The following is a 17,960-nucleotide window of genomic DNA, read 5'->3' as shown; positions in this document are numbered from 1 at the left end:
GTTTGGTGGTTTAATTGCTCTTTTTGCACGCCCTGTGCTATTTCCGTTCCTTTATGCATGCAGCGACCAATGAAGGGTCTCCGCGCTCGGACATAAAATCAACGGTCATGTCTCAGATGTAGAGTTGCATACTCGTTCATAATCGTACAATACCTGTCAGTATGATACTAAAACTCCATTAATTTTGATAAGGATTTATTTTGTGATATTTTTCTTTGTTTTTCAAGTCCAATTTCTTGTGCCATTCTATAAATTATGTCGAGATGTAGGCCTACAGTAATGAACTAGTTCGTGTATAGCGTTCACTATCATACAGTTCACAATTTCTCAACAATAAACGATCAAGTGCATTGAGTTGGCCACGCCAGTACGCTATATTTCGACACACTTCAAGAGGAAGAATGAAATATTTTGGTTTCCTTGAATAAATGAAAATAATATTAATAATTTCAGTTTTTGCCGATCGTGTTCCTTAAAAATCGAATTACATTTTGTATGTAAACTTACTCGCTAGGAACAATCACGCACGTGCAATACTTAAAATGCATGATATATCGCCTTGCTAAAAAACAGTTGTGTGTCATACCTGAGTATGCATGCTATGTTGCCAAGCAAATATAGGGGTATGTAATATCATGGAAGTAGTTGTGAGGCCAACGGGACAACGCCGTGTAAGGATGGAAGTAGGCAGTATACAAGCATTTATATTATAAGTCGTGGTATGCTTATCTAGATGTAAGTAAGTATTCTACTTAATACTTGCTTATTAACGTCTGACTACTACCTCTGCCACAACGCTATAAAGAAGGATGTATAACTGGATACAATAGGATAGGATAAGATACGATATGGCGGGATAGGATAGGATATGGCAGGACGGGACGGGACAGGACAGGACAGGATAGGACAGGACAGGATAGGATGCGATGGGATAGGATAGCATAGGACAGGGCAGGACAGGGCAGGATAGGGTAGGATTGGATAGGAATAGGATAGAATAGGATAGGGTAAGATAGGATAGGATAGGATGGAATAGCATAGGACGGGACGGGACGGGAGAGGATAGGACAGGATAGGATAAGATAAAATAGGATGGGGTTGGATTGGATGGGATAATATAAAAAAATTATAAATAGCGCCCAGTATCCATCAGCAATGTTCACTATCGCTTTACATTAGGTCACAGGTAAACCCTTTCAAAGAAATGCGATCTGAAGGTGCAAATGCCGGGCGCGGGAGCTGATTGGCAGTTCGTTCCATAGAATTGATGATCAATAGGAGGAGAGGATCTGTCACCATACGATTTTAACCGAGTTCGAGGAACTTTAAGTGTAGTTTGTAGACTTGATCGGAGAGATCTGCTAAAGGTGTTGACTAAAACTTAAAGAAGCATGGTTACCGATACCTTAAAGTAAGCATGTTATATTCCAAGCTAATACGGATTTTTACAATACTTACGTATGCACGCTATATTGCCCAGCAGCATGATACAATACTCTGCAGCATGATGATACTGGATATTATTAACTTTGTCCGCATAGTTCAAGATCGGACTTTGGCAGTTATAATTTCGAAGAATCCAAATAAACACTGTATAATTGATTCGTGTTATGAAAACTCTAGAAACAGACACGCCCTTCAGTCGTGTCCTCGAAGTTTACATGTCACTTTGCCTCAATGATGGCAACTCTATCTAGCAGTCGGTTATCTGTCAATGTACTTAAGCAAACCCAGCAAGACATCTTAAGGATGGATTTCTCTGTGGGGCTGTCAATATAATGTCTGCTTTGAATAATGCATGGAAAGACAGTTTGAATACGTATCATATAACTAGTAGATTTTTAGAAATTATTCTCAGAATGTCAGTAAATATGACAATGCCTTTCCAGTCGACACTCGACCAGAATATGTGAAGGAACTTTACTCATGAGGATGGCCCGTTGAACATTGATTGGAAAATATCGTACGATGCCGGGTTACTGCACGGCAGTACAATGTATGCTGATTAGAACACATCATGGTTTCGATATGCATGCCACATACACAGATACATAGATACATACATAGATACATACTACATACATACATACATACATACATACATACATACATACATACATACATACATACATACATACATACATACATACATACATACTACTACACACACACACACATACATACATACATACATACATACACACACACATACATACATACATACATACATACATACATACATACATACATACATACACACATACACACACACACATACATACATACATACATACATACATACATACATACATACATACATACATACATACATACATACATACATACATACATACATACATACATACATACATACATACATACATACATACATACATACATACATACATACATACATACATACATACATACATACATACATACATACATACATACATACATAGATACATACATACATACATTAACATACATACATTAACATACATACATACATACATACATACATACATACATACATACATACATACATACATACATACATACATACATACACACATACATACATACATACATACATACATACATACATACATACATACATACATACATACATACATACATACATACATACATACATACATACATACATACATACATACATACATACATACATACATAGCAGTGACACTTCATACAGCAGTACATTTACCGTCGCTGTAGGCGAAACGGAGAGTTCAAGTCGAATATGCCATGTTTTATTTCACTCTTGTTGTTCTTAAGTGTATTTAATAAAAGTTCTGCTGAAGCCAATATTTCTGTTAGAAGAAAACAGATTGACAATGCCTGTGCGCTCGGACTTTTCACCGATGTAAAATATTCTTGTTGTCATCCGCGCAGTTTTGAGATTTCGTATACCGGCAGCCAACATTAATGGCAGTATCCTCTTGTCTTCATTTCAATTCAATAGGTTTGCCATGTTGCGTTACATCAGTACCGGAGACATTTATCGACAAAAGACTAACATCACGTCAATATTTGGACTGTCCTTCGAGCACTTAAGAAGCATTCAGTGGAACAAAAAAAAAGCTCAAGTGCAGAACTGCAAAAAATTGCGATAAAAGTGACGGGATACATCGATATTGTAGTTCACCACCCTGTCCTTCAGACAGTTTTAGCCAGAAGCTCCTCTGATTCGTAACGCCATACCGAGTTGCCAGCGATTGTGTGAATTATGGAAATTCGCAATGCTGTTGGCGTCATACTATAGTTTAATCAATATGGCTTCTTAATTATTGCTTTCAGGGATTTCTGACATTTAAATGGTCACCGACAAAGTAAAGTTGCTATCCCCAGTCGACTGAATGCGCAACAGCGGAAGGCGCATGACTTGCATGAGTTATCGCGTCCACTTTGCGGCGAATATTTTGGTCGCCTAACATATAGGATTTCACCCGCCGTTTTCGTGTTAGTTCTGTGGTAAGCTTATCCCCGGACCCATTTCGGGTGTCACTTTTATGTAGTCAGACCAGCGAGTGAACAACAAACTGCCAATTCTAGGGGAGTTGCATCAATCATTTCAACGCACCGGGAAAAACATACTGCTACCCACAGGCACAATTGGAAAATTGCTGACTGATGTAGTATAGGTACATATTAAAACACAGCTGGGCAATCGCCTCGCCAAAGGATGAATAAGCATTGTCTCTGCTGTTTATCAATTTAAATTGTTCGACCAATTTTCTCTCTACTCAGTGCGTTTGTTAAAAGCGCATTTGAAATACAGAGACCCTTCAATTGGTGTGCCAATCGATCTCCTAATTGAATTTCTAAATATCATTTTAAAATAGTTAATTTTATATCACAGCTGGCGCACAGAACGAAAGCGCACAGAGGTTATTAAAACATACAGTGACTCCTCATTAGTGTTTCGCAGGCAGGTTGTAAAGTCATTATGCTCTGGATATTGCAAGTTGAAGTGCGCATCATAGATTGCTATTGTTTTAATAAAAAAGAAATATTTATTCATGCACTATTCGCACACTATCACTGTGTTCGGAAAACGCGAACAAACAGATCCTGCAGATTACATTGTATAGAAGTTAAAACAAAAAGCGCTGATATTGTTTTGTGTTCTTGCAACTTTAAGTCACAGATTACATCATATCAAGCCTCCTCTGACATTGGGTTTTGCGGAATGACCAACAATATGAAAACCTTGTATTGTTATCAACTATATACACAAGGAACGAATGCATGGTCTTGAAGAAAGCTTTTAACAGTGACCCTCAAAATGAAGACCCTCATCTCCTACAGTGAAATAGTTAGAGAACAACTCCCGTAACAAGGCCTATAGCACCTCAGTTTATAGATATAATTTTGTAACTTTTTTTTTTGACCATAACATTTCCATACAGGTTAAAAGAAATCCCCGTGACATTTAATAGGACTGGTCCTGTCACCGGCCATAAGGCAGATGGCCTGCTAAGGAGTAGATCAATGAGACTAGGGACCATATATGATTAATGTTAAATATATATATATATATATATATATATATATATATATATATTATATATATATATATATATATATATATATATATTGCATTTATTTACTGAGTCCTGAGATGAAACGTTCTTCAAATTTCGTTTCGCACCTGCTGTTTCGGCGTCAAACGTACTGAAACTCTGCGATAATGCGCGACACTGTTCCCGGGAGAACGGCCTTTCCGCTCTAGTTTAACACGAATGTTATGAAACGCTATAAATAATGGTTATAGAGGCTTACAATTAATGTACGATTGACGCTAGCTGTTGCTGATTTGAAATGACAAACACAACATTGTCGCACTCACATCTGCACATGCGCAGAAGGTGCTGGAGCGTCTTCTCCAATCGCCGCACAACCGTCTCTCGTGGAGGGACGGTCGCCGCACAAAGAAGTCCAATTTTTGTTGAGCGGCTGGTAACCTTTCACTTTTACAAATCAAAACAATGTTTTGGCGCTTTCCAAAAGTATTCCTACATGGAGAGGGCAATCGTCAAGTAAACTGAATCCATCTCAACGAAATCAGATAAAGAGATTAGCTCATTTTGTTTTACTTTCTGTATCTTTGGTTGGCCCTCGCCTCCTAAAAGGACAGGAAGCGCAATACACGGAGACCGAGCACACCTACATCTGATCAGGACACGAGCTTTATAGACCTTTAACCAAATGAAAGTCTCATTGTAGCGTATTTCTATAGCCTTTTAAATAACAGTGCCTTTAAAGATTTATAGCGGTGCAAATTCCAATATCGTTGGTTTAAAACTAGTGTTTCCTGCAGTGTGCACGGCGGCGATTTTGTGGAAGCCGCAGTTGTCGTAACATCGCCGTGTGGGTCCTACAATGGCATAGTTCCTACTTTTCTGCCGTAATTCCTGTTGCTCTGTAAAGCGCAGTTATTTGTAATATTACTATATGTTTCCGCAAGCAAATGAAAGGCCTCAGCCAGGAGTCTTGTTTCTAACTTTTATTTCCCAAGTGCAAGTGAAACCTTCAGGCAAACAACCGTTGAAAATCTCTTCAGATCAACCTTTCGAAATTTTGCTTTGAGAATCTCTGATATAGTTAATCTTTTACAGATTCGATATCGTGTACGAGTGCTTCCATTTTCTTGAGGTGTTTTCTTAAGGATGAACTATCAATATTCTAAGATACGAAAGGCATGGTGGAAAAGTGAAAATACAAACAAATTTATATCAGCGAGCACATATTCCAGATTCTGAAAATCAAATGGCTGTTTCTTAAGCTCCATTAATGAAGCTTTTAATCTATTTGTACTCTACGATATCGATAATGTCGAATTACCTTGTACTCAACTGTCAATACCGACCTCCATGAGTGAAATGTCCAACGTTTTTTTGACATGGGGATTTTAGTCCGGACAAGAATTAATTTGCCAAGTATTACATTAAGTGTTGTGCTGTACACAGTGCGTTGTGTTGGCAAGGCATAAGCATTACAACATACTTTGTTAAGACGTTACAGCTTTTATCGCAGGTTTATTATTAAACACATAACTTCCCTCTGAAGGGAAGAAAAGGGTTACAAAAACAAAAGAGGAAGTTACTCAAACGAAACCAAAAGTGTTTCGAAGTAATAATACGAAAAGAAATAAATTCAAACCAAAAAAAACCAAATCAAATGATGATTACATTTCTGATAGGCGTTCCATTCTCAATTTCATACATGTAGATATGTATTGTGCTAGAGGAATTGATATGCTAGTATTTTTCATTATGAATTCAAATTTGTTAGGCATATCATAAAATGCGGTATTATATTTTGCAGCTGCAGCAAACAAGAGATTTCTTTGGCTGGTGTAAAATTTGCAAGAAATGATGTAATGTTGTTCATCTTCTACACATTTGCATTTGCAGATTTCTCAGACTCTTTCATGTAATGGCATTTTATTGTGGCGTCCTGTTCCAATTTTAATGAATGATTACTTAATCTAAATTTGACAAGACTGTCTCGGAGATCAATATTATTGATAGTAGTAATGTAATTTTCAAGCTCGATACTTTGTTTAAATATTCTGTATGTTCTCAATTTATTTTTTGCATCTTTATTCGTTCTTTTATCATCTTGGATTTCTCTTTCCCACAATTCATCGTATGTGCCTTTAAGTTTGCCATAAATTTTGGTCGATTCAGACCTAGTGATAATGTGATCGGAATTAACAAGTTGCATTTCCCCGATATTAGTACAGATTGACTCAATCTTACAATACCACTTGCTTTTCAGAGTTTTGTTAACAAGGAATGCTTCCTTTAACAGACAGTGTTCGCTATTATTAAGTCTATTAAAGTATTTGATCATCTGTTTTTGAATAAAAATTTCGATGGGATAACGACCAAGTTCACTGTATGTTGCAAGTTTTGATGTGTTTCTTGAAATTCCCAATAAGAATCGGCAAAAGCTGAGGTGAACGTCTTCTATAGCTGATTTGGAGGTACACTCGTGTCCCCATACCTCACAACCATACACAAGAATGGGTCTGATAAGTTTATCAAATAATGATTGTGCTAATGGGACATTTAGATTTCTACCAATTTTTTCTTTTAAAAGGTACACTGCTTTCATACCCTTTTTCTTCAGATTTTCTGCCCTGTTTTAAATTTTCCATTTGCACTTAAGACCAAACCAAGGTAGTTAAATTGTTTAACTATTTTAAGCTCCTTGCCCCCAATAAAGAATACGTGATTATCCAAATATCTGTTAGACTTATTAAATATCATAATATTTGATTTATCCGTGTTGACCGTTAAGTGCCATTTTGTAGTGTACATGGCTAATTTGTCCAAACAATTTTGTAGTCCTTTTTTGGACTTTGACAGAATGACGATGTCGTCAGCGTAGAGAAGACAGCTGATGCTAGTCTTATCAAGGGTTGGTGGGTCACACTTTTCATTATCAAAGATGTTTGGAAGGTCATTAATGAACAGGTTGAAGAGTGTTGGACTTAGGTTACATCCCTGTTTTACCCCTACGGTAGATTGGAATTGTTTGGTTAGACCCCCATTAGTTTTAATCTTGTACGTCATATTGCTTTACATGGAATTTATAAGATATTATAAATTTTGCCTGTTATATCATTTCTCAGGAGTTTAACGTACAGGCCACCATGCCGAACACTGTCAAATGTTTTTTTAGATCGATGTCGCACGCATACATTTTAGTACATTTTTACTTTTTTTTGTATTCGAACGTTCACTATGATACAGATACTTGTTGACAATGGTTTTTAATATAAACATGTTATCGGAGGTACGGCAGTTTTTCCGAAAGCCAAATTGTTGTTCAGTCAGTTTCTTGTTTTCATTCAGGTATTCTGTCAATCTATGATTTAATATACTAGTGAATAATTTTCCTAAACAGCTTGAAATAGCGATTCCTCTATAATTTGAAGGGTTTGTTTTTGAGCCTGATTTATATATTGGGACAATTAGACTAGTATTCCATGATTTGGGCATTACTCCAGAATTAAGGACAACATTAAACAGTTTTCCAAGAGCACTTGTGAGATAGTATCCTCCACATTTAAACATTTCATTGCACAATTTATCTTCTGCAGATGATTTATTGTATTTGAGTTGCCCTATAGCGCGTTGAATTTCATGGTTTAGAATAGGACCGTTTAAGAAGTCGTTTTGTTTATCATAATCTGATTCAAGATTCTCAAGTTCTTCCATAACGTTAGCTTCATTTGTGTTGTAATGAATAATATCTGGATTATAATCGTTGTTAAGCAGCATTTTGAAGTGGTTTAACCAATCAGAAGGAGTTATAGACTCAATTGCAGAATTACTGTCACAATCTTCATTCATTTCGCGTAATAACTTCCAAAAGTGTGATGAATTACCTTTAGAATGTTCTAAATTAAATATTTTCAATCTTTTCATGTCATTTTTCTTACTTTTGATGAGTTTCTTCCATTGTTTTTTCAGGGTAAATGCTCGTCCTCGAATCGAAGGGTCATTAGGGTATTTCTGTAGCAACTTTAATGCGTTTTAAGCTGGTCACGAAGCTTGAAACAATTATGATCAAACCAGTTATTATTACGTACTTTATTCCTTTTTTTCTTAGGTTTAGGGGTGATCTTTCTAACGCATTTATCAGTAAGCGACGTAAGTAACTTTTCAAAGCTACACACCGCTTTATCTGGATCGCTATCATTATTTTCAGATATGATATTGTTTATATAGCTATTTTCTGCTTGTAAAAATTGGGTGAACATACGTTTTGCATGACTATCCCATATGTATCTTGCCGGTAGAGGGTCAAGCTCCTCTCTAAATTTACTCTGCTTGTCTACAATATCGTCAAGGCATTGCGCAATTACAGAAAACGATAATGATATAGGGCAATGATCGGAGATACTTGTCAAGTTATTGACTTAAAATAATGGACTGGATCATAAATGGGCTTAGTTATTATACCAAAATCAACGACACTACATCCGTTAGGGGTAAAACATATATCTTCCCTTAGTATCCCCTATGGTGCGACTATTTAGAATAATTAGATTACAGTTCAAACACAATTCGATTAATTTCTTGCCGAATTTGTTAACACTGCATTTTGATGCTATGTCGGAATTGTTTCTTATCCTGAAATCATCATGTGTGTAAATATCCGGAATAAGTATATATCGATTATTGTCTTCGTCAACCACATCATTAATCGAACCTATGCTGGCATTGAAATCGCCCAATAACATTATATCTCCTCTTGAGGAAAATTTGATGATATCTTTTTCTAGAATATCGAACAGATCCACATTGTTGTATCTGTAACTTGTCGAATTTTCAGGTGGTATGTAAATACAACAAATATATACGTCACTGGTGCTGTTCAATAACTTTTTGTCAATTTTGCACCATATGAAATCTTTTGTAATGCTTTGTGCTACTGTTATATATCTTTTAAACTTACTTTTGTACATAACAGCAACACCCCCTCTCTGTCGTTTCGATCTTACACCTACTAATTTTCTGTCACTCCGAATAAATTCATACTTATCCAAGTTACTAATCAAATTAACACTTGTACTTTCATTGAGCCAGGTTTCTTGTAGACAGATGAAATCCATGGATGAGATGAAATTAGTGAAACATTCGTCTTGCTGTTTCTTGTACAAACCATTTATGTTCCAACTGCCTATTTTAAATGACGGCATAAAACTCAATGAACGATTTCTTTGTCTCATGATCAGATGCAAAAGCAAAAATAGAAATCGAATGCAATAGTATCCAGATGAAACGCTTTTATAACACTCTTCCCATGATTCAAAAACGCTACGGATCTGCCTTTGACTACGGCGTAGAACTTGGACTTACTGTTCTGTTTTCGTTGTCTTTGTTTCCTTTGTTCTGTGTTTATCGGTTTCACTTCGTCTTCACAGGCCAAGTCACGGTCACGGTCACGTAGTCTGCGAGTTCGTTTTTCTTCAGCCATTCTTGATCAGATAGTTCTTGAGTTCTTTACAATCAGGTGTATGTACATTCAGTCATGAAATATTCCAAAGTTACCAAGACAATCGATAAAATTATCGAGCGCTCGACACACGAGTCATTTTCAAGATGGCGTCGACCGTGTAATCTGTATCGTTGATACGTTCCAATCTTCGGGGAGATGTTTTGGATTCCAGTTATTAAGGTCGTACTGTGTTTGAAAATGTCACTATTTCAATCCTTGGTGATGAATTTGATCAATTTAATTCAGGCGCTTAACACGTGTGTATTTACTGCGATCATATTTGAATTGAAACTCGAAAAATCATTTTGTTGTTAAAATTTAAGCTGGAAAACATTCTGTGGTTACATTTTGGTAAGCATTTTACATGAGTCGCATTTGATTGCAAACCATCTTGTCGGAAAAAAATGAAAAAGATACAGGTAATGGGGCTTTTAATGTTTAGACTGACCACAACATCAACTAACGGTCTGATATAGAGAGAAATTTACCGCACCATGAATTAAACTGAGCCAAATCTTCCTTTTCGGGGTTTTAAAAAATAATTAGTCCCTTTTCAGGTGGAAGGGGCGGTAATTGTTAATTAAATTTGCCCTTATAGGATTATATTGTTTTGTGACATTGGTCAGAGTGGTCAAAATATCTTTGGCCCTGTCAGAAATTTCACTTTTACGTTGAAAATGCGTCCATTTAAACAGTCCCTTAATAAAACCAGGGCAAGCGACGAGGATGATCTGTGGACATTTCGAGTTTCATTTTGAAAGTAGGGCAGAAGTGTCCACTTGGGAAACGAAATAAAATTCAAAGTGTTACCAGGGGTCGTCCTCACATTATACAGCGAAATTAGCACAAAAGAGGACGCGAGTGGTTGACCTCTATTTAATTTCTAATTTCATCAATAAAACACGTATCGCGGAGGAAATTTCTTATCCACGCTATAGTTATTACATTTAGCGGTCGTGTATATGAACGCCGTGTCAGACGTCAGAGAATTACGTGTTTGGGCGCGAGGTCACATGACTTTGACGGTAATCAATCCATCGGTAGAGCAAATTATTGAAGTATTGTGAATTATGACGCCCTTTGTGCGCGACTGTAATTGAGGGTAATGAGAATTGTCACCGCCATAATCGATTATGCAATGAATGATGTCATTTGATCCAATCCCCGCTGAGCAGACCGCGGTGTGAAGCTACGGGGGTTCATTTACATAAAGTTGCGGACATGTGACTGTGAGTTTACAAGATTTCCTGTGAGCCGCCGTTAACGGAGACTTATGTCTGCCACATTAATTCTCAGCTTGACGTTTCAAGTTGATATTTCGAAAGCTTTATGTGTACATTTGACAAGGATTTTTCTTTTTTGAGTTGTAGAGCATTGAACATGTTGAAAGTGAAAGAAAATGTTTATTTAGCGTTTCGCCGCTGTTATAAATTACCGTATTTACGCATTGTGTAATAGTCTACAGAAAGGGCAGTAATCATGAAATGACGATCAGCCATTTATGTATGAATGAAAAAAACATCAAAATTTACAGGAAAGTAATAATTTGTTCCAGTTGTTTTTATATCTATCGTTATTTTCCGCAGAGTTTTCAAGAAGTCAGACCGGCTGACAGAATGTTATGTTCCCTGTTTACAGCACCTAATCATTAGTAGTGACTAGCAATTATTTTCTCTTTCGGCAAGGGTATCAGATATCAATAATCCATATACAAGTCTGACTGTTTATGAATTTCAAATCTGCCCACAGACTGTTTCTCCGGCACAACAACTGACATCATTGACATAATCAGCATGAAAACATAATGCGTCATTGAAAGGTTTTATGTGTGCGCATTTGACCTGATGTTCGTTTGTATTTTGTTTAGTTGCATCAGAAAACACATGCGTAATCGACAGACATTAGATCTGAAACACATGGCAAAGATACGGAAGAATATATATCCAATTCAAATTTGAATTCTATCTACTTCGGGCCAGAATTCACTTATTCACGATGCAGTTGACACATTTACAGGTCGAGTCGACAAGCTGAATACGGTTTATCTTACAATAAATTGTAGAAAAAATCATCCAAGTTACAGATATTGACCCTTTAACGAACGCGAGAATTGTCATCATTTGGGAGCCTGTTGTAGAACTGACTCGATAAAATTTAAAGCTTGTTTTTTGAATATGGTTTGCGTTTACTGCAGCGCCAGTATCGTGCAATTTTCCATTTCATCAAATCTGCTGGTAACCTTAACACTCGTGAGTTCCCCTGCGTTTAGGATTTGGGATCACCAGAGAGATGGGTCAGGGTTTGCGGAAAACGTAGTCTTGCAGACATCAATAGTCAGAAGTCGGGAAGTGGTGTCATGAAAACATCTGAGCACTTCAAACGATAGTTTTGTTCTGACGTCGATAGAAATTATAAATTCAATTATCTTTTTAAAGTAATTTCATTTCGATTGACATGAAGCTCCAGACTGGATTGCCCATTTGCCCCAGTGTCTTTTTTTCTGAGATACTTACCAATTTAGCGTTACTCTTATGATATCGAATTGATTACTTGCATTGGAGTAGAAACTCACAGGAAATCAATTATTAAACTTTCAGACATTTTGTATGAATTTTAATTTATTTGAATATTCCATTCAAGAAAGCAGCGTGACATTTTTGTCATCACAATAATGTTCAGTCAAAAATTTTCTGCAACACATCTGCTTAAATATATATATATATATATATATATATATATATATATATATATATATATATATATATATATATATATATATTAGAAGATGTCAAGTACGGCGTCGTCTATACTTTACGCGGTAGAATATCGTGTAAGTATAGACGTCGCCGAACACTACGTCTGATTTTAATCAGCTTGTGTTGGAATACTCATTGCTGCTATGTATGCTACAAATCAAAGGTTTTGAACAAACGTATGTACAATGCAAAGTTATGTATAACAATGTTTGGAGGAGGCTTCTAGGAGCATCTCCTGGTAGCAGTGCTTCAATTATGTTTGTGTCTAACGGTATAATATCTCTTGGGGAAGTTATCCGACATAGTATTTACAACTGTAAATGCATTGAGAATTGATAGCTATATCTTGAAACATTTTGATTTCTACCATATGTAATTCAGACTGGTATCGCCACAGTAAGACTTTCCGTTGTACACAATTTAAGTCTTTCCTTTGCAAGTTATTACCTACTCATTATCTCTATTTCTTTTTTCTGTATGTGTTTATCATTTTAGTATGACTTTCCTTTTGTTTGTGTAATGCTGCTATAGACACATTGTCTGAAATAAACTTCAACAACAACAACAACAACAACAACAACAACAACAACAATAATAATAATAATAATAATAATAATAATAATAATAATAATAATATGCTGATCTGTGTGAAGCCATCGTCTTGTTTGTGCCAAGAACATGACTAACATTCCAAGTGTTTTACTCTGGAAAAATTGTCCTGAATGAGTCGTTTAAGCAAACTGATGTAATGGTTGCAACCATTACTTTCGAATTCAGCTACGTCACTCAATGTACTTCAGCGAATGCGAAACTTTCACGAATAGACAAATCTATTCTCGCGAGCCAGGGCATACATTGTGTAATTTCCTCTCCGCTGACCTACGCAAAAATCATGCCTTACAGTCGTCCTAATTAACAGACGTTTCAATGGATGTGGCTGAGAAGTTTGTGCACTGGCATCTCTGCTACACGAATAAAGTGCACCGCGTACCGGAGTTCAAATCCAAACCATGCGGGTAAATTTGACATATGGGTTTTGGTTATTTTTCAGGGGGGGGGGGGGGGTTCATCAATTTTTTTCGTCTGACAGTAGGGGGGGTCATCTTTTTTTCACAAAAAATGCAGGGGGGGTCTATATTTTTTTTAACACCGGCGACAAGATTTTGTCGCCCCCCCCCCCAGGCCGTAAAAACTGAACGCTCCGTAAAGAGGCGAGTCGTTTACGACGATGGGACAAATCAAACATTCATACTATATACAGGAGTGAAAAGAAAAAGGAAAGAATAGACGATGTTCTTTGATTGCTGGCGCCTTTGTAACTCTAACAGGTCGATCCTAGAGTTAGCGACAGCTACAGACGCTAGATGGAGTTTAAGATTTATTTTCTTACAATGCATAACAGTACTATAGACAAAGTGTTTTGTATTTCGAATAGACTAACTCTTTACACGGTTAAATAATTTTAAGCCCGTATATTGAACTCTTTGACGTCGAACTCGATTATCTTTTAGGGAACTAGCCACAGTTACGGGTGTTTCGATACATAGCGGCCGCCGCGTGGACCTTATGCATATTTTTTATGCATACCAAGAGGCGGCTGCTATGTATCGAAACACTCGTAACCGTGGAACTAGCATTTTACAATGCTCAGGCCAAATATTCACTTTTTTCTGACTCGATGTCATCCTGTAGTCGAATGGAGTTGATAAACAGAAAAATAGCCGTGACCGTCAATAACCTTCAAAATTCTGGTATTTCAGTTAGAGTTACCATTGCTACAATAATATAAACCGATAATTTGACAAATCGAAGAAGCAACCACAGGCAGAGAACTACGTTTACTTAAAGTCAACAGTATTATCATATAGTTTCTAAATGTTTAGCTCAAACTTCCTAATTATTCAGATTGCTATTAATTATACACAATGACATTCAGACTTTGGTGAGGATCAAAAGATATTGTTCTTCAACCAGTGATTTAAAAAATCAATAAAAACATTTAAAATATTTATGAGAAAAACCAAACTGATATTAAGGCTTTCGACATTAAATAGCTTTATTCTCAAATAAATCCGCTTAAAGCTTACTTTTATTGTAAGACTACTTTTTTCACGTTGCTGTATACATTAACTGTCTTTCTCGTTTCTTCTGTTCCTACGTAAGCTTAGCAAATACTTGAAATCATAGATTTCAGATCATAGACCACTCGATGTGAAATTCGTTTGTTTCGTGCAACAGTGATAAACTTTATGTTTACATGTACCGGTTTACATGTAATTTCTGCTTTATTTTTAAATTTCTGATCTTCTTTGGATTAAGCTTGATAAGAATGTTTTTGCATTGAAAAAAGACATTTTTATTTGTTGTGTTTACATACCTCCACAAGGATCCTTATGCACTTAACTAATGACTATTTTGAGACACTCCAATCTGAAATGTTGTATTATTCTTGTTTTGGAGATATCATCCTATTGGGAGACTTTAATGCCAGATCAGGCAATCTGCAGGATTTTATAAAATATGATGATATAATGTATAGTCCTGTGCCTGATGATTATACACCAGATAACATTAATGAGAGGTTTACTATGGATGATGGGAATTCTTGTAAAAACAACTTCGGTAGACAACTTATTGAAATGTGTATTAAAAATAGTTTATTAATTTTAAATGGTAGGACGATTGGCGATCTCAATGGAAAACCCACTTGTTATAAGAGTAATGGTCACAACATTGTAGATTATTGTATTGTTGCTAAACATTTCTTTAGTTCTGTTCAGTATTTTAGAGTGTATGATTTTACACATCTTTCTGATCATTGCCCAATAGGTTTCTGCATTGAGTTGAATTCTGATTTGTTTGATGTTAACAATCAAGATATATGTAAACCTTGCCCAGGTAGATACATATGGGATGATGACGCTAAGCAAAGATTTATAGATCGCCTTCACTGCCCTTCTATTCAGAAAGAGCTTAACCAATTTAATTCTGTTTGTGACACAGCATCTTGTGATGATGCAGTTGCTACCTTTGAGTCCATTATTGTAAAAATCTTGGACAGTTCATTAAGAAAAATTACACCAAGGGTGAAAACCAAGAAATCTAGGGCAAAAAAGCAAAGGTGGTTTGATAAATCTTGTTATTTAGCAAGGAAGGACTTACGTGAGGCATGTAAGTTATTGAGTCGCTTTCCTAGTGACCCTTTCATCCGTGGCAGATGTTTCAAATTGAAGAAAGAATATAAAAAGTTGATCAAACACAAAAAATCTATTTTCAAAAAGAATCAGATTGTACAGTTAGAAAACGCACATACTAACAAAAGTAATGATTTCTGGAAACTTTGGAAAGAAGTAACAGAGGTGCACACAGAAAACAAAGGAGCATCTTCCATCTCCCCTAATACTTGGTATGAACATTTTAAGAAGTTAGGCAATTTTGATTCTGCTGAAATAGACACGTGGTCGAAAATGGTTGTTACTGATTTAACTGGTTTAGAAATGAGCAACAATGAAAATATATGTCCCATCTTAAATTGCTATTTCTCCAATTCAGAATTACAAAAAGTACTTGGCAAATTAAAGTCTGGGAAATCCCTAGGAACGGATGGTATTTTAAACGAGATGTTGAAATTTGGGGGCCATTCCCTTCTCAACTCACTTTGTTATTTGTTCAATGCTATTCTGCGATCAGGCAGTTTTCCAAATTCATGGAAAACTGCCTTTATAGTACCAATTTACAAATCAGGAGACAAGAATGATCCTTCTATGTATAGAGGTATTTCAATCAATAGTTGTATTGCTAAACTTTTTACTTCTGCCTTAATTGTAGACTTGTTACCTTTTGAATAAGAAGGGAATTACTACACCTTTCCAGTCTGGTTTTAGAGCTAAGAGAAGGACTGCAGATAATGTTTTTGTCTTAAAATCAGCTGTTGACAAATATTTGTATTCTTCAGATAAGGGAACAGATTGTAAGCCCTGTCACAAACGTATGTTTTGCTGCTTTATTGATTTCCATAAGGCCTTCGATAGAGTATGGAGGACTGGTTTGCTTTGGAAACTTAAAAACTATGGTATCAATGGGAATTTTTACATGCTTATTAAGTCTATGTATGAGAATGTCAGTTATTGTGTGAAAACTAATAACAGTTTTACTGACAACTTCGTCCAATATTGGGGTTAAGCAGGGCTGCAATTTAAGTCCTACTTTATTTAATATTTATTTGAATGATCTTCCTGGGATTTTTGACTCTGTTAATGACTGCCCTATCAAACTTGGTACACTCTCTATTAGTTGTCTCTTGTATGCAGATGACTTGCTATTAATGTCTGAATCGCAAGCAGGATTACAAAGTTGTCTTGATAAATTGTATCATTTTTGTTCAAAATGAAAGCTTACAATTAGTACTCAGAAAACTAAGGTGATTATTTTTATAAAACTATAACAGGGTTCTCAAAAATATTACCTTACTTTATAATGGTATACCACTTGAGTTTGTGAATGAATATTGTTACCTTGGCTTTGTAATAACTCCCAATGGTAAATTTAAGGGCAATTTTCGCAACCTCAAGTTAAAAGCAACAAAAGCCTTATTTAGCCTATACAAGGGAATGTCTAACAATAATGGTTTCCCTGTCAAAGTTGCATTAGACCTTTTTGATCGTTTGATCGTACCCATATTTTATGACTTATGGATGTGAAATTTGGGGAAACGAAATCAATGATAAGAAGAATTTTATGAATGATGTAAGTATTTCCTTGGTGTTTCTAAACAAGCTCCACTAGCTGGTATTGTTGGTGAATTGGGTAGATACCCCATTCAGTTCACTGTTATACTACATATGATAAAATATTGGCATAGATTGGTTTTATCAGATGATATTCTACTACGTGCTGCATATACAACTGCTAAGCTCACTCCCAGTGGTTTGAGTATATTCAGTATATTCTGGATAATTATAGTGGAAGACCTATCTGGTCAAATATCTGTAACATTAATTTCACTGTTAAAACAGTTCACAGAGAACTGAAAGAAAGATATCGTGTCTCATGGATTAATGATTTACATAATGATGTAAGGACTCAGAGTATGGACAAAAATAAACTAAGAACGTACAGAAAATTTAAAACTTTATTTACTTTTGAGGAATACTTGATGGATAT

This window comes from Ptychodera flava, chromosome 15, assembly GCF_041260155.1.
Source record: "Ptychodera flava strain L36383 chromosome 15, AS_Pfla_20210202, whole genome shotgun sequence".
Lineage (NCBI taxonomy): Eukaryota > Metazoa > Hemichordata > Enteropneusta > Ptychoderidae > Ptychodera > Ptychodera flava.
Note: the sequence above shows the minus strand (reverse complement) of the source record.